This window comes from Mus musculus, chromosome 11 (assembly GCF_000001635.26).
Source record: "Mus musculus strain C57BL/6J chromosome 11, GRCm38.p6 C57BL/6J".
NCBI lineage: Eukaryota > Metazoa > Chordata > Mammalia > Rodentia > Muridae > Mus > Mus musculus.
In genome coordinates, this window is record NC_000077.6 from 61,378,876 (window position 1) to 61,402,917 (window position 24,042).

The following is a 24,042-nucleotide window of genomic DNA, read 5'->3' on the forward strand; positions in this document are numbered from 1 at the left end:
GGTGACTCCTGTGAGAGAGGCTAAAGTCCCTTCTGTGGCAACTGGTCTTGAATAACAAATGTTTCTGCTCACTGTTAGTTTCACACTGCTGTGACAAAATATCCCAAAAGCAACTGAAGGGGAGAGGGATTGATTCTGGCCCGTGGTTTCAGAGGTCTCCATCCATGTCCAAGAAAGGATAGAGAGGAGTGTTTTCTTGCCTTGTGACAGCCAGGATACAGAGAGACAAAATGCTCTTCAAGGACATGCCTGTGTGATTCGCTCTCTGCAGCTAACCTAGTTTCCAGAGCCTTCCAAAGTGAGACCACCAGGTGGAGGAAGACCTCAGCATAAGAGTCTGTGAGAGGCGACAGTTCATATTCAACCCATACCCTCAGATAACCAGGGACTCTGGAGTCAGGATTTGGGGGTTGGTATTTAAGTATTTAGGGATGGAACCCATGCCCAGCTTCACACACACACTGAGCAAAAGTCCTACCTCTGAGCTACAGCCACGGGGAATCTACAGGTTTAAAAAAGATTGTTGTATCCCTGGGAGTAGAATACTTATCTAATATATGAGAGGTCCTAGGTTCCAGCACCATAAAAAGAACAGACTGTCTTAGTCAGTGTTTATTGCTGTGAAGAGATACCACGACCAAGGCAACTCTTATGAAGGAAAGCATTTAACTGGGACTTGCTTACAGTTTCAGAAGTTTAATCCATTGTCATCATGGTGGGGAGCACGGTAGCACACAGGTAGACACTGTGCTGGAGAAATAGCTGCAAGTTCTACATCCAGATCCACAGGCAGCAGAAGAGAGAAACACTAGACCTGGCTTGGGCTTCAGAAACCTCAAAGCCCACCCCACAGTGATGGATCTCTCAATCCTCAAGAATCGCCATTCCCTGATGACTAAGCATTCCAATGTATGAGCCGATGGAGGCCATTCTTATTCACACCACTAAAAATCAGACAAGCAAGACCATGAGTGCCTCCCCACCCTTTCACGACATCTGTGACTCTCCCCTTGGTCCCTGTGCAGGTAAAGGCAGCCTCTAGTGTCATCCTTGCACGCTATATGTCATCTACTAAGACTCTTCTCCAGTCTCTTCTCACAAGATGAGAGAGAGGAAGCGATTTGCCCTCCTTAGATTTCTTACCTACTTTTAGAACAATTACCCAGTTTGGAAAATTGAGGTCTGTGTCTGCTTACACCTCAACTATACCCCAAGCTCTGTACCAAAGGGTTGGATAGTATCTGTGACTGGGGTTCCCTCACCAGGACTGCATGCGTGGAGCAGAGTGCTGGCTTCTCAGAATGGGAGTGTCCACAGCCAGATGCCCAGGCTGGACACTAAGATTTCCCCCTCAGTGGCTTTTAACCCTCAGAAAGAACAAGAAAGCTTTTTGGACCTTTTAGAAGCTATCAACAAACATTTAGCTAGAACATCCAGAGACCATCAGTCTTTAAGGCCTCACCTAAGTCCAACTCTGTGCCTCGTTTCAACTACTCCAGGCTGGGAGGCTTCCGGCAATACGACATGAAGCACAAATGTGATGTGTAGATATTGGGGGAAAAGAGGCAAAACCATTGCTTGCATTTATAATTCAAGACAATGGGAAGGAATCAAGTAGGGGAAAGCTGATGAATCCAGAGATAATAAAGGGATCTGGCATGGTAACTCCACGGTCAGTGTGTTCTTAGCCCATGGGAGTCCATTAGTTCCACCTCCAGCATCAGAGAAAAATATAGAATTAGTAAGATGGTTTAACAAAGTTCTACATGCAAGTCTTTTATGTTGATAATAACATCTTCATGAAAACGTTTTTTAGAAGAAATGTCGTACACACAGCAACAAAAAAAATCTCTTATACTTGATTCTCAAACTTGGTCAGGAGCATTCTACAGCTTGAAAGGGGGAGATGCCAGCTCCCATAGCAGAGAAATCTGGCAAACATGGCCTCAGCCAAAGAAGACAGAGAGTAACCTCAGGAGGAGCAGGGCTGCAGCTTGTTCCTGCCTTAGTTTCCTGGGGCTTTTGAAAGAGGCCACGGATTTGGAAGCTCCTAACAACAGAATTTTACTCTCTTACACTTCAGCCTCAAAAGTCTGGAACCAGGGAGATGGCAGAGGCAGTTCCATCTTGGGGACTCAGGAGAATCTCTGGTACACACTTCTGCTGGCTTTTGGTGACTGCCACCAAATCTTGCAGTCCCTTCTGCTATGACTGAACGTGAAATACACCCCACAGGCTCTCGTTCAGTACGTTTTTAATGATTTCATTTCTTAAGATTTATTTTATTTCACATATGTGAGAGCTTTGCTTGCATGTACATGTGTGAACCCGTGTGTGTGCAGCTCCTGAAGAGGTCAGAAGAGGGCATCCAAGCTCCTGGAACTAGAGTAACACATGGTTGGGAGCTGCTCTGTGGATGCTGGGAACCAAACCCAGGTCCCCTGCAAGAACAGCCAGTGCTCTGAACACCTGAGACATCTCTCCAGCCTATGCTCTGAGTTCTTGGTCACCAGGCAGGGGTGCTATTTGGGGCAGTTATAGAGGCTTTAGAAGATGAAGGAAGTAGGTGGCTAGGGGTTATCTCATCCCTAACCACTTCCTGTCTCACTCTACTTCTTGGTGAGTCATGGAGTGGACAGCTCTCCCCTACTAAACATATCCATCACCACAATGCCAACTGCAGACTGAACCCTTGGAATCGATGAGACAAAATGAATCCTTTTTCTCTTAGTTCTTTTCTCCCTTGGGAATTTTAGTGTCAGTGATGGAAAATAACAGCTTCCCCTTGGTTTGTGCAGCATACTTCTGACTGCCACCTCTGCAATCACAGCTATCACCTGAGGTCGGTCTCCATGGCTCTATTTCCTCTTTATGTAAGGACAGAAGTCATGGGGTCAAAGCCCATCATAATACATATGACTTTGTCTTGAGTTTATGACGTCTACAAAGACTCTACTTCCAAATAAGAGTACACCCCTGAGGTTCAGACATAAGTTTTAAGAGGACACAATTGTTGTGATAGAGCTAGCTCTTCACGGCCACTGTCACCTGGCAGAGCTGTCTCTCCTCTCACTCTATCAACAGAAAAATAGGAATATTTCAATTAAGAAACAGCACACAAAATCACTTACCAGTATGTCTCAAGTGGCCAGTCATCTAACTTGAGGACATTTCTAAAAACTGCCACTGCCTAAAGAAACAAGATGAAGATGCCTGGGGTAGTGTCTCTGGTACAGCCCTGGGACAGGAAAAGGACAGTAGTAACTGAGTGACAATGACCTTAGCATTCATAGATCTATATCAATCCAGCTCTCGGAGGCAACACACCGTGCCGCTGGCATGAGCAGTTCTTAAAAAACATAACTAGAAAATCCAAAACTAGAAAAAAATTTTATCTTTCAACATAAAACCAGAACTCAGATATTTTTAGAATATCGTGAATAGGGTAGGCAGCGGTGCTTGTCACTGGTTAGTGTCACCCGTGGACTGCTTTGGATGTTTCATTATTGCCAGTTTTTTCATCCTATTTGGGTTACAAAAACCAAAGCCAACTGGATAAGAAACTATGCACCTGCAATCCTAGCACTCAGAGCATGTGGGAGGCTGGGTAGCCTTGAAGTTTGGGCCCAGCAAAGGCAAGGTTCCTACTCTTAAAGGACAAGCTGGGCGTGCCTGTAAGCCCAATACTTGGGAAGCTGAGGCAGGAAGGTTGCTAGAGTGGTTTGAATATGTTTGACCCAGGGATTGGCACTTTTTGGAAGTGTGGCCTTGGAGTAGGTGTGTCACTGTGGGTGTGGCCTTTAAGACCCTCGGTCCATCTGCGTGGAAGCCAATCTTCTAGCAGCCTTCAGATGAAGATGTTGAACTCTCAGCTCCTCCTGCACCGTGCCTGCCTAGATGCTGCCATGCCCCCACCTTAATGATGATGGACTGAACCTCTAAGCCTGTAAGCCAGCCCCAATTAAATGTTGTCCTTATAAGAGTTGCCTTGGTCATGGCATCTGTTCACAGCAGTAAAACCCTGACTAAGATGGTTGCCACGAATTGCAGGCCAGCTTGGGCTAAAAAGTGAGACTGTCCCAAAAAGCCAAAAATAATTGAATAGTTACAATATTTAAAAAACTTAGAAGGAATTAAAAAAAAAAAAGAATAGAAAGTTCCTGTCTTCTGAAATCACCAGCTAATGGGGCTTGAGTATGTCCCTCACACTAGTGTGCTGGAAGTTTAGGCTTCTGTGTGGTAATCCTCAAGAGACAGAACCTTTAAAAAGTGGACCCAGTGCTGGTTAATTAGGTCATGAGAATGCAACTCTCAGAATAGACTTATGTCATTTCCCTCAGGAACCCTGTTAGTTCCTACAGGAGCAGGTCCTGCACAGAGCAAACCTGGCTCCCAATCCTTGCCTGCCGTCTTGCCAAGTGACATCTCCCTGTAGCCAACCCAACATTCTCCTCCTGATGATATTTCGAATGTTATAGTAAGACCAGAAAGCTCTCACCAGAGCTGAGCAGACACTGGTATGATATTATTCAGTCTCATGCACTTTGAGTTAAATACATCTTCTTTTCTCTGCAGCATCGAGTGTTTTGTCATAGCAATAGATCATAGAAAAATTCCAACCTGCGTTCTGCCATCTCATCTCCTTTCTCTGACTTTGACCCTTGGCCTCATCTTAAGGGTCCTTGCAACTCTATTGAGCCCATGTAACAATTCAGGGTGATTGCGTGCACATCTCGGGATTTCCACTTCATCTCATCCACATATGTCTGCCATCGCATAGGGTGGCACAGCCGCGGGTTCTAGTGATCCGGATGTCTTTGGAGGCCATCATTCTGTCTCTCACACTCATCGTGTTCCTATTCTGTCTTCAGCTCCCTGGTCATTTATTCTCATTAAGTTCAAAAGCAGGCCACTCAGACAGACAGATTTCTAATCCTGGCAAGAAGGAGAAGGTTTTTTCCTTGATGCACACAAAAAGAAAGCCAGCTTTTCAGAGTCAGAACACGCACCTTGATCTACAGGTTCCAGAGTATAGCAGTCAACTTCAGGGAGAGAGAAAACACTTTCCATAGCGAGCGACATGACCTGATGCTGCCATAGAAACATTGAAAACCAAACCGGGTTTCTAGAGGGCATCAGGGTCCCAAGATACACAAACTAAGTCCCTTGTACCTGTTGTCCCCACCCATCAGAGATCTTGGTGGCCCACTGCATGCTCATGAACAGGGAACTGCATCAAACCTGATGGGAACAGAGATGTTCCGAAAAGAGACAGACGTGCCCCTGCTTCCAGCTGTCAGACCACTGAGACAACAACCTCAAAGACTGTTACAGGAAACATGGTGGCTCATGCACTCAACCACTCAAGAGACAAAGTCAGGCAGATCTCTGAGTTTGAGAGCAGCCTGATCTATAGAATGAGTTCCAGGACAGCCAAGGCTACACAGAGAAACCCTTGTCTTGAAAAACAAAACAAAACAAATTAAGATTTCCCCAGGAATCTCATGCTGGGGGCGGGGGAGAATCTGAAGCTGGGATCCATCCAAAGGATGAACTTGCCTCTCTGGGTGACAACTTCATCAGACCAGCCACAAGGCAGACAGAAAGAGAGACAGCCCAGTGGTGGACAGGACCACCCCATGTTGTTCCTCTCACACTCCATTTAAACCTGAAGGTCGGTCATCGCCTAGGTTTACGACCGTTCTCCTCTTGTCATACAGGGGACCAGTGGCTGAACCTCGCTTGTTGGCTTTTATCCTACAAACTCCAGCAATAGCTGGGCATGGTGGGCTGTGCCTTTAATCCCAGCACTGGGGAAGCAGAAACAGGCAGGCTTCTGTAAATCTGAAAACAGCCTGTTTTATATAGAAAATTCCAGGTCGGCCAGAGAAACAAACAAAACTCGAGTAATAAAATCAGTTCCCTTGACTGAGAAGCAGATCCCATCTACAAAGTGAGAGAGAGAGAGAGAGAGAGAGAGACAGAGACAGAGACAGAGACAGAGTCAGAGACAGAGACAGAGACAGAGACAGAGACAGAGACAGAGACAGAGACAGAGACAGAGACAGACAGAGAGAGAGTCCATGCACACAAGGTGGGAAAACACAGGACCAGGGACAGACAAGCCAATCTGCTTCCAGAAACTCACCCAGGTGGCAGCCAGCGAGGCAGCCTACAGGGCAGCTGTCCTGGTGCTTGGCCCTTCTGCTCTGCCATGCTGTGTGTAGGACGTTACAAGATCAAACCTTGGAACTAGCCTTGGTGGCTCACAGTCTCAGCACTTGTGAAGCAGGAGGATCATAAATTCGAGACCAGCCTGTGCTACACACCAAGACCTTCAGAGAGAGAGAGAGCAGAATCAGAGAATAAATTATTAGATAAGGAAATGATACTAAATAGTTTGTGAGGATATGGGGCTACTTCGAAGCAGCTGACTACAATTTGCCTTGTGCTCTAGCAGAGGCAGGTTTTTGCCAGCTGCAGATAGTTTCTGTGATTGTGTGATGTTTGTACTGGGAACTTTGCAGAGGGTATATAAAGGCTAGGATCGTGAAAGGTGGGCTGGTGTTTGTTGGTCATTGGGGGGGGGCGTTGGTTATGGTTTGTTAGTAGGCGTGCTCAAAGATGAAAGAAGAAGAAAGAAATTAGATTCGGAGATCTCTCTCCCCCTCTATCCTTTCTCTCCAGTTTCTTTAGGTTGTGACTGGAGACTCTAGACTGGATGCTGCCCTGCCCTCCCACAGAGTTTCTAGCTCTGACTTCTGGGTGCTGGAGTTTCTCATCTGGAGATGTGAGTTCACGCTAGTGTTCTGTATTGTTGGTCACACATCCTGCTCCCACTCTTTCTCAGAACCTGGCTGCTGGCTTGCAATATGAAGCTTCTCCATCCACAGAAGGCTATAGTGAGAAACCAGCCACACTTGTGACCCAAGGACTCTGATTCTTCTTTTCAGTGCCCCCAGGGAGCTGGGGCTGGGGCCATGAACTCTCCTCAGAACCCCTGTTATGCTATTTGTCAGTCTGTCTTATCTCAAGGTCCAAATCGTGTGGGTTGTGGTTGCCTCCACACTGTGGCTTGTGCCACGTGCACTTACCGGCTTGGTAGCATTCCCCTGTCAGTCATATTTCGAAAAGGAAATGAAGACACAGCCCTTGGGGACTGCCCTATACTCTCCCCACTTCCAGCTCTCTAACCTAGGCTTCTTTTGTTTCTTCTTCATTGATATATGATGTTCCCTTCATTGTTAGAACTGAGATATTCCACTATATTTCATGTGAGAGTGGACTTTCTGTCCCCTTCTTCCTAGTTCCACCCTTTGGCAACACATATCATGCTCTTTTCCCCTCATGTATCCAGGCCGGCCTGGAGTCATCATGCCCCTTTGCCCTCTGGAGTGATGAGATTCCAGGTGTGTGCCGCCCTTCCTGCCTTCACCTTCCCCTTCAGTTCAACCTCCACGGACTCAGAGACAATCACCTGCACAGCAGCCGACTTGCAAGAGTCACCCAAACTCTGGGCCATCTGGGCTAAGCTTCCCACTGTATCCATCTACTTCCTGTCCCTGCAGAAAGGGACCAGAGAGATGGCTCAGTGGGGAGAGCGCTTTCTGTCCAAATGTAAGGACCTGTGTTAGGATTCCCAGAACCCATGCCTAGAGATTGGAGGCAGAGCCGGGAGAATTCACAAAAGGCCCTGAGCCGGCCTACCTGGTGTGCACAACCACGGAAAAGAGACCTCTGTCACAGACAGGGTGGAAAACAAGGGCTGCTGCCCAAGGTGCTCCTCTGAACTGCATATACTACATATATCACACATGCACCTGCACTTGCAAATGTGATCACATGGCCTGCTTATACCCTGCCCCCCCCACACACACACACACTAAAAGTAAATGATAATAGGGGCTGGAGGGATGGTTCAATGAGTAAGAGCACTGACTGCTCTTCCATAGGTCCTAAGTTCAAATCCCAGCAACTACATGGTGGCTCACAACCATCCATAATGAGATCTGATGTCCTCTTCTGGTGCATCTGAAGACAGCTACAGTGTACTTATGTATAATAATAAATAAATCTTTGGGCCCGAGCAAGCAGGGTTGACCCAAGTGAGCAGAGATACTAAATTCAATTTTAACAACCACATGAAGGCTCACGACCATCTGTACAGCTACAGTGTGCTCATATACATAAAATAAATAAATAAATCTTTAAAAAAATAAATGATAATAAATAAATAAAACGTGGTTTAAAAACACCTGAGACTTGTGGATTTAAAAGTTCCAGTCCAACCGGGCGATGGTGGCGCACACCTTTAATCCCAGCACTTGGGAGGCAGAGGTAGGCGGATTTCTGAGTTCGAGGCCAGCTTGGTCTACAAAGTGAGTTCCAGGACAGCCAGGGCTACACAGAGAAACCCTGGCTCAAAAAACAAACAAACAAAAAAAAAAAAAACAAAGTTCCAGTCCCTGGGTGGTTAGCACTGGGGTCTGAGGTGAGACAGTGCCACGTGGTGGAACATGTGGTAGAGCAAACTTGCAGTGTGCAATAGAAAAGAGCCAAGGTCTCACCACTTCCTTTGAAGTCACTCAGCCAGTGACCAGAAGTCCTCCTGCTAGGCCTCGCCTCCCAAACTTCCCAGCACCTCTTAAGAAGACAAAGCTTCTAACACCGGGGCAACCACAGCTCCTGTGTGTCCGCAGGGCCACGGGGTAGCTTCTATTCTGTAACTGACTGTGCTTTGAACACCCGTGGTGCACTTAGGTGACTTTGTGGAGGTGGGCTCAAACAAAGAGGTTTTCCACTTCCATCCGCATATGACAACCTTAAACATGTGACACCTCTCAGGGGGTTGGGGGGTCAGTGGGGAGCATGATTGCCTAGCCAAATTCATTTTTAAGGTTCATTTCTACTGTTTTTAACTCTGTGTGTGTGTGTGCGCACGCGCTCATGTGAGTGGGGTGCCCACACACCCAAAGACAGCAGACTCCCTGTGGAACAGGCAGTTGTGAGACCCCTGATGTGGGTTCTGGGAACCATGCTGAGGTCCTCTGGAAGAGTGCTGAACACCCGGGTCATCTCACTAGCCCTAAACCAAAGTTTTTTGTTGGGAAAAAAAAAATGTATAGCATTTAAGAACAGATGGACAAGCCGGATGTAGTGGCTCATGCAAGCAATCCTAGCACTCAGTGGGCCAAGGCAGGAGCATCACCATGGTTCAAAGCTAGCCTGGGCTACATAGAGTTTCAGACCAGCCTGGGCTACTCAAACAAGAAAGCTTATGAGCAACCAGTAAAGGGAGAAAATGCGCCCCCCCCCCTACTTTGGAGTATGCCACTAGTGCCCCCTGCTGGTAGATTTTGCTTGTTAAGAGGCTCTACTTTTTTTTTAATTAAATAAATTTGTTCTTGGACAATTTGACACACAATAGGTAATGCGCAATGACATTGTCGCCCCCTATGCTATCCCATCTCTCTATTGCCTTCTTTGCACATCCCCCTCTTCCTTAAAAATACCTTTCTCGTGCTCCTGTGTTCGTTTTGTGACCCGCTGAGTCACAAACCAAGGCTGTGCCATTCTGGGTTTGGAGCTACCTGTGGGAGCCTGGTGGGCTCGGCAGTTGGTTCACAACTAAATATGGTGGTTCTTCCTCTCCAGTAGCTCAGCAGTAAAGGGTGGAGCCCGTGAGTCCCTTCTTTCATGAGGCCTCTTTGGCATGGTGGGTCTTATGCAGGCCCTCTGTAGGTAACTGCAGTTGTGAGACACAGTAGTTTTATTGTATTTACAGTGAGACCTTCACAGCCACTCACCCCATCTCTCCTCTGGCTCTCCCCTCCATCCAGAGACACCTTCTACAGTGTTCTGATGAGGTGGGGCAGGGCAAGATGCAAAACAACAACAACAAAACCACCAACAACAAAAACACTATCTTTCAAAATAGCCAAGGTCAAAATCTCTGCCTGATAAGAGCCAGGCTGCCTGTGATGGTCTTGGTTTCTGATTTTTTTTTTTTTTTTTTTTTTGGTGTGGATTTGAAAGGTCTATCTACAACACATCAGGGTCAGAAAATCATGCTGACAGCAGAATATTCTTAGTCTCAATTTGAGTTTTCTTTATTTCATGTGTTTGTTTGTTTGTTTGTCTCTTTGTTACAGGGTTTAACTTGACTCAAACTGACCTTGAACTCACCATAGTCTCCTGTCTCTCAGGTGCGTGGCAGTTTGTTTGTTCAGTTTTGTGGTCTGGGAAGGCTGTTTTGTTTATTTAAAAGTTTCGTTGCACTTATTGACTTGGGTGTGTTCGTGTGGTGTGCCTGTAGAGCTCAGAGGACAACTGGAGAGAACGTTTCTCCTACCCTGTGGATCCTCCAGTCATCAGTCTTGGCAGTAGGTGCCTTCATCCACTGAGCCTTGCCAGCCTCTTATTTTGCTGATTTTTTTTTTTTTTGAGGTATAATCTCAACTATATTCGCGTTCCCTACACTGTTTCTAAACCCCCGGACTCAAATGACCCTCCTGCCTCTGCTTACCAAGTAGCTGATACTACAGACACACAACACTAAATCCTGCTCTTAATCCAGGTTGGGGCTGTTTGCAACCTTCTGCTTCTAACTGACCGAGTGAGCGCCTAGCCATGGTGTTAGAAGGGCACAGCTAACTGGACCAGTCTCTAACAGCTTATGCCAGCCTCACTCAAGGCACAGACAGCCACCGGGCTCTTTCACTGGCCACGTGAGTCTGGAAACTTCACTATTTCCATGTTACAGACGGAAAGTTGGATGGTGCAAATATAAAGCAAATTTCCAAGATCACATAAGGAGTCAGAGGACGCGGCTAAGTTTAGAATGGAGCCCTCTGCTCTGCAGGTCAGCACATCATCTTGATTCTTTATCATCTCCTGGAGAAAAACAGGAACATGTGTGTGTGTGTGTGTGTGTGTGTGTGTGTGTGTGTGTGTGTGTGTGTGCAGGAGTCAACAAAGACAAATCTGTCTTTCTTTCTCAGAAGGAATCACATTTTGGTATGTTCCTTCCCTGAGAGGGGGGAGTGTGTGAGCTTCTGCTATTCAGTTTATTTCCTACTAACACTGTCTCCTATTTAGTTCCCTAATCTGCTGTATACACTGTAAATGGCTTTCGGTGCTCTTCTTGGTCCCTTTGTCTCTGCCCTCAGCCACTGTTTGTCCACCCTGAGGAGTGGAGCAGACCGCCATTCAGTTTCTTTCTGATCTTTGTCTTAGAGAATTTTCCCTCTGTAGGAAAGCACTTCATAAGGCTGAATCCTCCCCTTCCCCTTGGGGCTGGCTGTATCAAACAAGGGCCCGGAAGCTGCTTTTGTCTGAAGATCGGCCTCCTCACTTGCTTTTAGAAAGGAAAGGCCAGCACCTCTGCCTTCATTGTGCACCTGCCTTCTCACCTTTGCTTCGTGTGCTCGAGGGCAGGTACACCTGTTAATCACCCTAGAAAACAGGGATAGCTAACCCAGCTCAACTCCTTCCAACCTGAAGGCACAAAGATAAAGCTAGCCGACTCAATGACCACAATCCTGTTAGAGACGCTAGATGAAGGGCAGAGCCTTCCAGGACAGCCCACTCCCCATGTGAGGGCAATTAACCTCAAGGGTGGGGCAGCAGTGTGCAGCAGGAGCAACCACATCCTGAGAACTGAGGTGTCCCCAAGAAGTAAGGACTTCTTCTGACCCCTTTGCAGAGCCAAAAGTACAACAGGGATCATCGAGATGTCAGCTTTGACTAAAAAACACCAAGGCAGACTCGAGGCACAGGATCCCTTTGTCTATTCTTCCTGGCTGCTCATATGGATAAGGCCCTGATCCTGTCTGCTTTTTCCATTATTACATCTCTCATTTCAAGATGGCGGCTAAGCCTAACTCACTGGGGCTGGCCAGAGCTGGGGCTCCTGTCCTAAAATCTCATTTGTAGCCATGCAGCTCCCTGGGAGCTAAAGACTGCTTAAGAGAAGTTGCCCTTCTCAGAGACTGAGGTAAGCTACTGCAGGGGGTTTCTCTGTCTCTGGGGTTTCATCAACTTCAGAAGGCTCAAAGCTGAACAGCCTCCAGACCCTGTCCTGATGCTTGCTGCTTTCCCAGCCTGGGTAGTATCCACACACAGACTTGAAGCCACAGAAACACCCTCTCCTCCAGAGCCCACACTGTCGCATCTCTGAATGTAAGAGGGACAGGATGTAGTCATGTGTCCCTACTGTCTCCGACCAGCAGAAAAGAAGCGATGAAACTGACGTCCTTCTCAAGGCAGTTTATTCAGGAACTTCACAATGTGCAGGAAAATGAATGCCCCGACCTCTCTCGGCCATCCCCCTTTTTCCCCTCCAGTCCACTCCCCCTCAGCCCAGTCCACGTAGGCACAGTTCATTGGCTCAGGACTACATTCGTCACATCATCCGACCTTACGTCGTGGTGCATCTGCGCAATGCAGCTCAAGGTACATGGCTATCTTGAGGGATATGAGGAAGTCAGGTGCCAGTCATAAGACTTAGCAGCAGTCCCGGGCGCTATCTTGGGGCTGCGGCCACACCCACTCCTCACATCTCCCCCTTATTCTTTAAATTGGCAGAGAGAATGCCTGTCTTAGGTTGCCCCCCCCCCCCGCAACAATGCTCCTTACCCGTCATCAGGAGACAGACAACAGTGGTCTGATCCCTGTCTTAGGTTGGTAACACATCCAGGGAGTCTTACCCAACATTGACTACTTCCCTAGCATGCCAAGCCACACTTGAGGAGACTGTCCCATCTCCACAGCTGCAAAGGCTTGTATCAACAAAGCTTGATCCCTGCGATGGTGAAGTTGCATGCGGCAGATACACCAAAAGGCCAGGACACTGATGAGCACGCAGCACAGTGCCAATCCACCAATACCGACCCATTCCTTTAGGTATGACATAGCGGTGGCAATCCAATTTGCAAGTCCTTCAGCCATGGATACCTCCACCCGAGTGGAATTGATATGAACTATTCTAAAACCTCTCTTGGATCTAAACAAGTTCATAACTGAAGGGGTCTGCACGGGCCATAGTACAAATCTAGGCATTCTGGTCACAATAGCTAAAGAAAACATAGAAGCATTCCAACCAACACATACTATAAAAACAACTATCCTCCTTACACTCTACAACATCATCAAAATAACTACCATTATAAACTAAAAATACAAAAGGAGGCCAAATGCATACAGGCATGGCCTTAAAGAATACATTCTTCCCATAAGCAAATTAAATAACAGAAGACTCAAATAATACAGATCCATTCCAATAAAAGCTAGTATTTCCCCACGCCTCACCCATCAACATACTCAAAGAAGAAAGATCTGTACAACTCCCAATTTATCCCACACAACAGCCAAACATTAAAGGGATTGTTTGCCCCTCTCTGGGCTGGATTTTGATACGTCCAATTAAACCCTGAAAACGTTTGATTATGACTGGTACTAATATAAGGAGAAAAGGTAAAATATTTTTTCATGGCCCACGCAGCTTTCCTAGACTGGCAGCTGGTCCATGGGGGCAGCGAATCTCGAATACCCCTACAAAAGGGGGCCCATCGCAGATCTTCAGTCATCACTGCAGGCAGCATCATCACCCCCAGGAGCAGCTTCATCAGGGCACCCCCGTCCATCTTGAACTATCCTCGTCAATCGCTCTGGAACCCACAGCAGCTGGCGATGATCCTGTGTAAACACACAAACAGACCCTCTCACCCAGACCAACATAGGGTCGGGCCCATGCCATCGTCCACTCAGAACATCCTTCCACGTGACTGTGCCTTTGTAGGATGCCTCGGGATTGGCAAACCGTTCCGCAGCAGTCAAATCATTTTTATCTTTATTCAAAAAATTCAAGGTAAAGAGAGCAATGGCTAATCTCTCCCTAGGAGTTGCGCCAGAGGCTACTCCCCCTTTCTGTTTTATTAGACACTCTTTCAGAGTGTGATGGGCTCTTTCAATGATGCCCTGGCCCTGAGGATTGTAGGGTATATCGTGCACCAAGCAGACACCCATCATTTTACAAAAGGAAACAAAAGAAGCTGAAGTATAAGCAGGTCCATTATCAGTCTTAAGCTCTCTGGGCTGACCCCATGCACCCCATGCCTCAAAGCAATGGGCAATGACGTGGCGTGCCTTTTCACCAGTATGCAGGGAGGCAAACAACACCCCAGAGGCTGTATCTACAGAAACATGAACAAATTGCAGTTTACCAAATTCTGAAAAATGAGTCACATCCATTTGCCAAATGTGGAGGGGAAGCAGGCCGCGAGGGTTTACTCCCACACTCGCCTGAGGCAATAGGGGGGGCACAGGCTTTGCAAGCCATAACAATATCCCTTGCCTCTGCTCTAGTAATATGAAGTTGAGAAGAAAGTGTTTTGGAATTCACATGAAACTGTGAATGAAATTCACGAGCCAGTTCTACAGGTGTTTGAATCAAAAAGGCAGAAGCAGCTCTAGCAGCTTTATCAACCAAATCATTGCCCTCTGCTAAAGGGCCAGGCAAACCTGTGTGAGCTTGAATGTGTTGGACAAAAAATGGAGAACTTCTATTTAAAATTAAGGATTGCAATTTATTTAACAAATCCCCTATAGTGGATCAAAAATTCACCTTCCCCACCACTTCCAGCACTGCTAACGAATTAACCACATACTGACTGTCTGAAATTAAATTAAACGATTCAGAATACAATTCAAAAACTTTTATAACAATGTGCAACTCAATAACTTGGGGAGAAGCAGGGGCAAACTGTAAAGTTACTGGCATGGAGCCATGGACCAAATATGCTCCACAGCCTGTCTTAGACCCAACTGTAAAAATTAAAGGGGCATCAGGCAATAGCACTCGAGAAGTAATTCGTGGAAAAACAACTGGATGAGTTTTAATCAGCTGCAAAATGGGATCCTTAGGGAAATGATTATCCATCTTCCCCATAAAGCTACATCTCAAAATTGCCCAATCATCAACAGTAGCTGATAATACTTCTATTTGCTTCATATTATATGGAACAATCAATTCCTGAGGGGGATTGCCAAAATATTAAATACATTGTTGTAGGCCAATCAAGGCCAATTGTGCTACCGAGGCAGGGTAATAAGACAAGATTTTTGCGGGTGAAATCTTGGGATGTATCCATAGCAAAGGGGCGCCCTGCCAGAGGACTCCAGTAGGCTGGGTCTCCGAGGGCAGGATGCACAAAATAATAGGACTAAACACATCTCTTCTCTTTAATGCTGCTGTTTGAATACCCTTTTCGACCAAACTTAACACTACGTGGGCAGAATCAGTAAGCTGCCAGGGAAAATTTAATTCTATATCTCCGAGTAAAATATCATATAATGGTTGTAATTGTTTGTTGGTTAGGCCCAAAAAGGGACGTACCCACTGTATATCCCCCAATAGCTTTTGAAAATCATTCAATGTCCTCAAATTATCCATCCAAATCTGAATTTTCTGGGGAGATACTCGACTATCAAAAATTTTTGTTCCTAAATAATTCACTACTTTTCCTTTCTGAACCTTTTCCGGGGCTACAACCAATTGCTTTTCTTTTAATCTTCGTATCACTACACTATATGCGTGTTCCAACATCCCCTCTTTGGGTGCAGCAGGAAGTATATCATCCATATAGTGATAACACTTCAACCTAGGAAATTGATCTCTTACCCCTTTAAGAGCAGAATCTACATAAAGTTGACACATGGTGGGGTTATTAGCCATGCCTTGAGGCAAAACAACCCATTCAAATCTCTCATCAGGCTCAACATGATTAATACAAGGCACTGTAAAAGCAAATCTGACTGCATCCTGGGGATGCAATGGAATGGAAAAAAACCAATCCTTAATATCTAAAATAATTAAAGGCCAATTTGTAGGTAAGGCAGAAGGAAGGGGTAATCCCCTCTGTACAGGTCCCATAATTACCATTTGTTTATTAATTTCTCTCAAATCATGTAATAACCCCCATTTTCCAGACTTTTTCTTGAAAATAAAAATCGGGGTATTCCGGGGGAAGTAGAGGATCTGATATGGCCTAGGGTCAACTGTTCCCTAACCAGCTCTTGTGCTGCTGTTAATTTCTCTGAGGGTAGTGGCCACTGAGGAACCCACACTGGTTCCCCAGTCTTCCAAGTAATGGGTAGAGCTCCCTCAGTGGCCCCTAGGAAAAACCCAAACCGGCTCGGTCATTCTTCCTCTCAACCGGCATCGGGGATAGTCTACCTTGTAAATAGCGACCCAAACCTTTACCAGGCTTATATCCCAAATGCAACATCATTCGCTGGGCTTGAGTGCTATATGGTCCTTCATTGGTCAGTTTAAAACCCATCTTTTTCATCAAATCACGCCCCCATAATGAAATAGGGATGGGCAGCACATAGGGCTGGAAATGCCCTGAATGCCCTTCCTCGTCACACCAACTTAGATGGCGAGAACTCATTTCTGGCATCTGAGCATATCCAAGTCCCCTCAGGGTTTGCTCTGATCGCTGACGTGGCCAACCAGAGGGCCAATCCTTGACGCTAATGATACTGCGATCTGCGCCAGTGTCCAACAGCCCAGAAATAGATTTTCCCTCTATGATAAGCTGCAATAAAGGTCTTTCATCTAAATCTAGGGAGCAAAAAATGGCAGAAGTGCCAGTAGAGCCAAATCCCTTGTCCCCTCTTTCTTCCTCCTTAGCTGGGAACTGAGAATGACAACTAAGTAATAAAAGCAACTGAGCTATGCGATCTCCAGGGGAGATGGCTACTATGCCCCTAGGTGAAGAGACCATGATGTTGACTTGTCCTGTATAATCTGAATCAATGACTCCAGGATGGACTATCAGGTCTTGCATTGTTACAGAGCTCCTTCCTAAGATCAACCCTACTGTATCTGCTAGTAGAGGGCCTTTGGAATCTGAATCCACCAGCTGGACCCCCATATGGGGGTTAATATGAGTCGGGTGGCAGAACTGAGTTGAGCCCTGCGCTTCCTCTCGTGGCCCTCCTGGGTTGTTCCACTGCATTGGCGGTCTCAAATTGGGCCATCCCTCTGTGACTGCCCCATATATTTGAGGGTCCTGAGGTCGGGGGCCCCATCTCCCATTTTTTGGCCGAGCGCCGTCATGCTCGATTGGCTGCCCATGAATATCCTTCACTGAGCGACACTCATAGGCCCAATGATTTCCCTTTTTACATTTTGGACAAAGTCCAGGTACCCGAGGCTGCTGGCCTCCCGTTCCAGTCTGTTGTGGGCATTGTCGCCTTATATGACCAGGTTGCCTGCATTTGAAACAGCCTGTATTCCTGGACCCATTTTTTCCTTGGGAGACCTGCACAACTGCAGCAGCCAGCCCTGAGTTAGTTAACAGGCCTCCTAGCTCTCTACAGATCTTCATCCATACCTCAAGCCCCCGATGTTTGTATGGGTTAATGGCTTCTCTACATTCCTTTGTACATTGTTCAAAAATCAGCTGTTTCACTAATGGCATCACAGTATCAGGATCTCCAAACATCCTCCCTGCTGCTTCTACCACCCTGGCCACAAATTCTGCAAATGGCTCCGTGGATCCTTGAAGGATTTTTGTTAAATTACCACTAACCTCTCCCCTGTTAGGGAGGGACTTCCAAGTCTTAGTTCCTATTTTATTAATTTGTTCATAAACTTGTATAGGGTAGTTAATCTGTGCAGCGATGAATCTTCCTTGACCTAATAACGTATCCAGATCCCAGGCCGCTTGCCCTGCACTCGAGTTCTGAGTGGCCTGTTCACCTGAATATTCTATAAAGAATGCTTTCCAGTCAAGACACTGTCCAGGGGAAAGACAGGCTCGTGCCAGATTCTGCCAATCGCTGGGAGTTAGACAATGCAGAGATTCAAGTTGAGCAATAACGAAAGCGGCACTGACCCCGTAGGCTCGTACCCCTTCCGCCAGTCTTTGAATTACCTTCCAATCTAGTGGCTCATGGAATCGAGCTCCTTGAGCATCCTGGAAAACTGGGAAGCAGTGAGCACTTAGCTCTCGCCATGCTTCTGGATGCAAACTACACCCTGTGGCGCCTTCGGGAGCATAAGGTGGAGGCCCCGGAGCCGGTGGCTGCATTTTTACTTTCACTTTTTCTAAACTGTCCGCTATGCTTTCCAAGTCCTCTTCAGACATGTCCCCTTCGCTAGAACTTCTCTCCTCTCTTACTTGGTTCAAAGCCTCATTCCCCTTCTGCAGCTCAGCTCCACATCTTTCCTTGTGCTCTCTACAATTAATTGCGAGTTAACTTTCATACCGGTAGAACCCTTTTTGCGAGGATTTCCTGTTCCTCTGCAAACTTCAAATCTTTTCCTAACTTCTGCCAGCTCGGTCCGGTAAGGTGACCAGAGACTGGGAACCATGGGGCCACCTGATCTACCGCTTTCAGAAAATTTTCTAGGGTTTCCTTTTTTAGCCCAATTCCTTTTACCTTTAGGAGGTCTTTTAAGGCCTGACAAACAGAATGTCCTGATATTGTTTCCCATAGTGCTTGGTATAACTTTAATTGTCTCACTCTGAGAACCTCAATAGTCCCTAATCCGGGAACCTAATAGTCTCTAACTGAGAACTTGAATCATCCCACTTACCTGGGAGCTTTCCAGCCAACTACCCTGACTGCCGAGAATTCTGGACTCGTCATGTCCCCGTACGGGTTCCACCACTTGTCGCTACCGTCTCCGACCAGCAGAAAAGAAGCAACAAAACTGATGTCCTTCTCAAGGCAGTTTATTCAGGAACTTCACAATGTGTAGGAAAAAGAATGCCCCGACCTCTCTCGGCCATCCCCCTTTTTCCCCTCCAGTCCACTCCCCCTCAGCCCAGTCCACGTAGGCACAGTTCATTGGCTCAGGACTACATTCGTCACATCATCCGACCTTACGTCGTGGTGCATCTGCGCAATGCAGCTCAAGGTACTTGGCTATCTTGAGAGATATGAGGAAGTCAGGTGCCAGTCATAAGACTTGGCAGCAGTCCCGGGTGCCATCTTGGGGCCACGGCCACACCCACTCCTCACAGTCATGAACTCAAAAGTCCAACCATTACCAAAATCCACCCTCATCTCTTCTGCAGGAAAACCAGGGGACTGAGGTAGAAGGACACAGTTTTATTTAATTTCAGTGCCTGGGGAAGTTGGGAAAGGCCAGACATTTTATGGACATTTTTTCTCTTCCAGCATTTCTTTGATGCTGTGTTGGGTGGTCCTTCCCCCCAGCGTCTGTGAAAAGAAAGGTTCTCTGGGCATGGTGGCACTGGCCTCTAATCCCAGTGCTTGGGTGACAGACACAGAAGATCTGCCTAGAGACAGAATGAGCTTAAGGACAACCTGGCCTAAATGAGAACCCACCTGAAACACCCAAAAGGAAAAGAAAGAAGGAAAAGGGAAGTTATGCTCTCCAAATTAGAACTCAGAAAAAGAGAGCCGACCTAGCAGTAGGAATCTGGGAGTAACTGTGTCCGAAGGGGCATCTAGGCTGTATACACACCCAGCTCACTAAAGGGCAGTCAGTCCTCCCAACTCCTTAAAATGCCCTCAAGAGAATTACATTTCTTGAGGTTACAGGTTTATTATACCCATTCATTCATTCATTCATTCATTCATTCATTCAGTGTGTGTGCTTGTACATGGTAGGGGATGTGCATGTGCCTGGTCAGATGATAACTGGAGAAAGTCAGCTCTCTCCCTTCACCATGTGGGTACCCAGGATCAAACTCACGTCATCAAAACTGGCAGCAAGTGCCTCTACTGCCACGCTGTGTCACCAGCCACGCTGTGTCACCAGCCTGTTACAGTCTTCAGAAAGACCTTCTCCTGTCCACGTGGTTGACTGATCCCTTTTGATCAATGCTTAAGAGAAGAGGCAGTACTAGTACTATGTCCTCGTGATCTTATAATCCTTGGAAACATTTTAGAATGTCATGCCTCCATTCAGGACCAGAGATATGACTCAGACACCCTCCCCCATTCTTTTGATCAAAAATCATGTAACAAAATAAATTTAAGAACATTTAAAAATTAATAGATCTAACAGCATGTTCTGAAAAGACATGATATGACCCAAAACTGCCTTCTAAACAATGTGTTTGTGACCATAGATCAGTGCTGTGTCGGCTGCAGTCAACGAAGCTTTTGGCAGTGGGCATCCAAAACTGTAGAGACGCATAACCTGCCAGTGTGCTAAGACTAAGTGGCCATTAGATGCCTCGCTGTGAGGAACTCTTTTCAATCAAAGATGGTGTGATGGTTTGAATGAAAATGGCCCTCATAGGTCCATCGGGAGTAGCATTATTTGAAAGGATTGGGACATGTCACTGGAGAGTGGGCTTTGAAATTTCAAATGCCCAAGCCAGGCCAGTGTCACACTCTCTTTCTCCTGCCTGCGAATAGAGATGTAGAGCATCATGTCTGCCTGTGGGCTGCCATGTTTCCCATAATAATAATGATCTAAACTTCTGAACCTGTAAGCTAGTCCCAATTAAATGTTTTCCTTTGTAAGAGTTGCCATCATCAGGGTGTCTCTTCGCTGCAATAGAGACCCTAACTAAGACAGATGGCTAGCCCCAAAAGGCCCAGCCAGGGTTCTGTAAATCTCCCCACCCTGTGAACCTCTGTGTACACACATTTGTCCAAGCCCTGGATGCTAGACATTCCTAAATTTGGCTCTACCACATCCTTCCTCTTCATGCCAACTATAAACTAGTCAACCGAGTCATATTGGGAGGTCAAGCGCCCATCAATAGGATGAGACACAGTCACCACCCTATATTAGGGTAAAAACTGAACTTCCTGCCCTGGTGTGCTTGCCTGCCAAGTTCAGTTTATTGTGCTTTATACACACAGTGTCTGTTTGTGAGGCACTGGAAATACCTTTTCCCAACAATTTGGGGTTCTTTTCTAATGCATCCATAAATGAGACTTCTCTATCACCCCTCAGAGGTTCCAGGAATTCGGAAGAATACAGGATCGGGTGGATGGGTGGGGTACTGTGGGCCACCATCGGCCAGATGTGACATGGTATAGAACTCTTGAACTAGCAGCAGTTGTGTCAACCTGCACAGTATCAGGCCTGTCAATATCCTGAGAGGCCCCGTCCCTCCCTGAGAATCTATAGACGGTCAGTGGTTTGGAGGGTGTGCTGGGACTCTTCAGTAGTGTAGCCACTAGAAGGATGTCTATGCTGCTACTGACAACCTCTCATCCATGTTCCTGTAAGCAACCCCAGCCAGCTTCACTGGGTCACACACGCACAGAATGAGAGGGTGGGAGGAATACTTGAGAAAGAAAAGAATTTGGCAAAAGGACAAGAGAGGGTCTTAGGGGTCTAATATGTGTGTGTGTGAGAGAGAGAGAGAGAGAGAGAGAGAGAGAGAGAGAGAGAGAGAGAGAGAGAGAGAGAATAAAGCCCATTATCCTTATTCTGTATGTATAACTAAAATATGCTAGGAAACATTTTTTTTAAGACCACTAAGTCTATAAAATAGCCATAGTGTACTGGGAGGAAACAGTGCTCCCTCAGTGTGCCTCAGTGAAAGCTTGGCTGCTGCCACCTTCTTCCCTTCTGGTGGTATTTAAGTCTCAAGAAGGAGCAACCATGAAATGTTCTTAAAGCAAATTATGGCAGGCAGGGGGTCCACTCTCGATGACCTGCTAATGTCTAGCCCGATCACCTAACGTCAGAGAAACCAGATGCTTGTGTTTGGAGTCCTTTGGTGCTACAGCCTCGGACATCCATCTTTTGGGAAACACCTCCTGGCATAGACTGAGCGGGTACAGCACCTGGGGTTGCCAAGGAACTAGTGTTTCACCCCACTGACACCTTCAGGCCTGAAGGCAGGCAAGGGCTATCGGCAGGATAGGACAAGTGCAACCTGTGGAGATTAAGACTGCAGTTTGCAGTGACCTATGAGGGGGCAGTTGGGAGCATCCTTGAGAGATGATTAAATATAGTAATGGACAATGGCCAGACCAGATTTAAAAATAGAGCACTAACCCACTGTCTGTGTCCAGCAACAGCTCTGCCGGCAGCCCCTTGCTGCCAAATCCAGCCGGGAAGCCAGCTTCATGAGTAGCCAGGGGGTAGGGAGCCCAGTGACCTGGAACCCTCCAGGCTTCTACTTGCTGTTCAGACTCTGCCAGTCTCAGGGTTAGAGCTGAATCCGAGCTGCCGTGAGCTTTCTCCCCGCCATACGTTTCCACCCTTTAGTGTACTGTCACTCTGCATGGGCCACACACACCCAAGCCAGAGGGTGTGGGTGACATCGGCTGTCTACAGAAGAGCCACTTACATGATCAAGTTACATGCTGGGATAAACACAAGGAGGGGGGCATATATGGAGATGTGACAAATAGAAGGAACCCTTGAGAAGTCACAGTAAGAAGGCAGAGTGTAAGGTTGGGGACCACAGATGGCATGGAGAAGCCACACATAATACCCTCCCCAGGGTCCTCTAAAGGAGATCCCTGCCGATGTGGCGTCATCTCTCTGAGCTCTGCTCCCTTCCCACACAATCACCTGAGAATGTCCTGTTTTCGGTTCCTAGCATACTTGCTGAGTCCTTCGCAGAGCTCCAAGAACGTAGACCTGTCTTGGGCATCAAGGAAATAAAGACAAGCACACAGAAAAGCTGGGCTCAGGTAGTCTGGGCTCTCTGAAGCTCAGTGTGTTTGTTATACAGGTAAACAGCATGGCAGAGTTACTGCATGCAGCCAAACAGGGAGATAGAGGCTCGTTACATACAGATAAACAGAGAGGCAGAGTTATTCTACACAGCCGATCAGAGACAGGCTTAGCTGATCTCAGTAGGAGCATCATGGAGGGGCATCGTGGAGGAGAAAACTACAGAAAATATTTTCTGCACACACAGTCAACATCTGCACACAGAAGACTTTGGCATCCCTCTGAGCGTCACCCCAGGGGGAGACTTCACTGTTTCCTCATGGTCTGAGGCTAGGGGTCCTTGACCTGTCTGGGCTCATGTCAACCACACACATGCACTCAAGGCTTCCTGCAGATACTAATAACTCAGATACTTGTTTGAGATTCAGCTTGTTCTCTTGATTCCTGTCTCTTTAAGGTTTTCTGGATGCTTGGTTTTGCTGAGGCTGCATTTTTGGGCCGGCACTTGCTCTCTTCCCAAAATTCTGCTAGGTGCAGAGGCACGGGCCTGTAAACCCAGCTACTGAGAAGGCAGAGAGTGTTTTAACCTGGAAGTCCAGGAGACGCTGCTGCAGTTTATGTATTTGGGAGGTTGATCTTACTGGAGCAACAGAGAATGAAGAAAAGACAGACAGGCATACAGAAAAGCTGGGATTGGTTGGGCCATGCACTCTGATAGAGACACCACCAGCATTGGGGACACTCAGCATGTTTATTATATACAGCTGAATGGGGTTATGGGTCAGCTAATTTCAGTGGGGGGGGGGGGGCTCTGCAGGGGAGCAGGCTCAGTCTAGAGCCTGCAGGAAATCGTGGAGTCTGCCTGGTCTAGCTTCCTTGAGAGGCATGCACGTAGGTTTTTCAGGTTAGAGTTCGTCGCTCTAGGGTAATCCTGTGCCCTTCAGTTCCTGAGAAACCAAGTCACTGCCTAACAGGCAGTGAGTGGCATGTTCAGGCCATTTTGTGTTTTCCTGAATGTTCTCTTAGAAGTCAAGGAAGCATGGAAGACTGACAATTGTAAATTAATGTCACAAGACATTAATCTTCCATGCCCTGCACAGCTTGCGGATGTCGTTGCATCCCGGCAACTACAACTGTAATCACCACTATATTCTGTTCCTGGCAAGGGTATAAAACATCTGATTGTTTGCAATAAAACTGTCACAGCCTCAGTCTTGCTTTGGCCACTCCAACCTTGGCCCAGTAAGTAACACGGGCGCTTACAACAGTCACCCAGGAGAAAGCTGCGGGTGACGCTTTCTGCACGTACCGTCAGCATCCATACTAGGGAGAAGGTCTTGCTGTTCCCAAGGACATTGGGGTCCTTGACAGAGCTGTGCTCCTATCATTCCTATCAAATATTCATT

At 46.9% G+C, this 24,042-nt stretch overlaps 1 long non-coding RNA gene across 1 annotated transcript; it reads right to left on the reverse strand.

The window, feature by feature from the left end:
• Window positions 1–12,252: 12,252 nt before the first annotated feature.
• Window positions 12,253–18,928, reverse strand: Gm42081. The gene is made up of 2 exons (XR_879912.1): window positions 18,608–18,928; window positions 12,253–13,695 (listed from the first exon to the last, which is right to left on the reverse strand). It is a non-coding gene; the product is annotated as a predicted gene, 42081 (long non-coding RNA).
• Window positions 18,929–24,042: the final 5,114 nt, after the last annotated feature.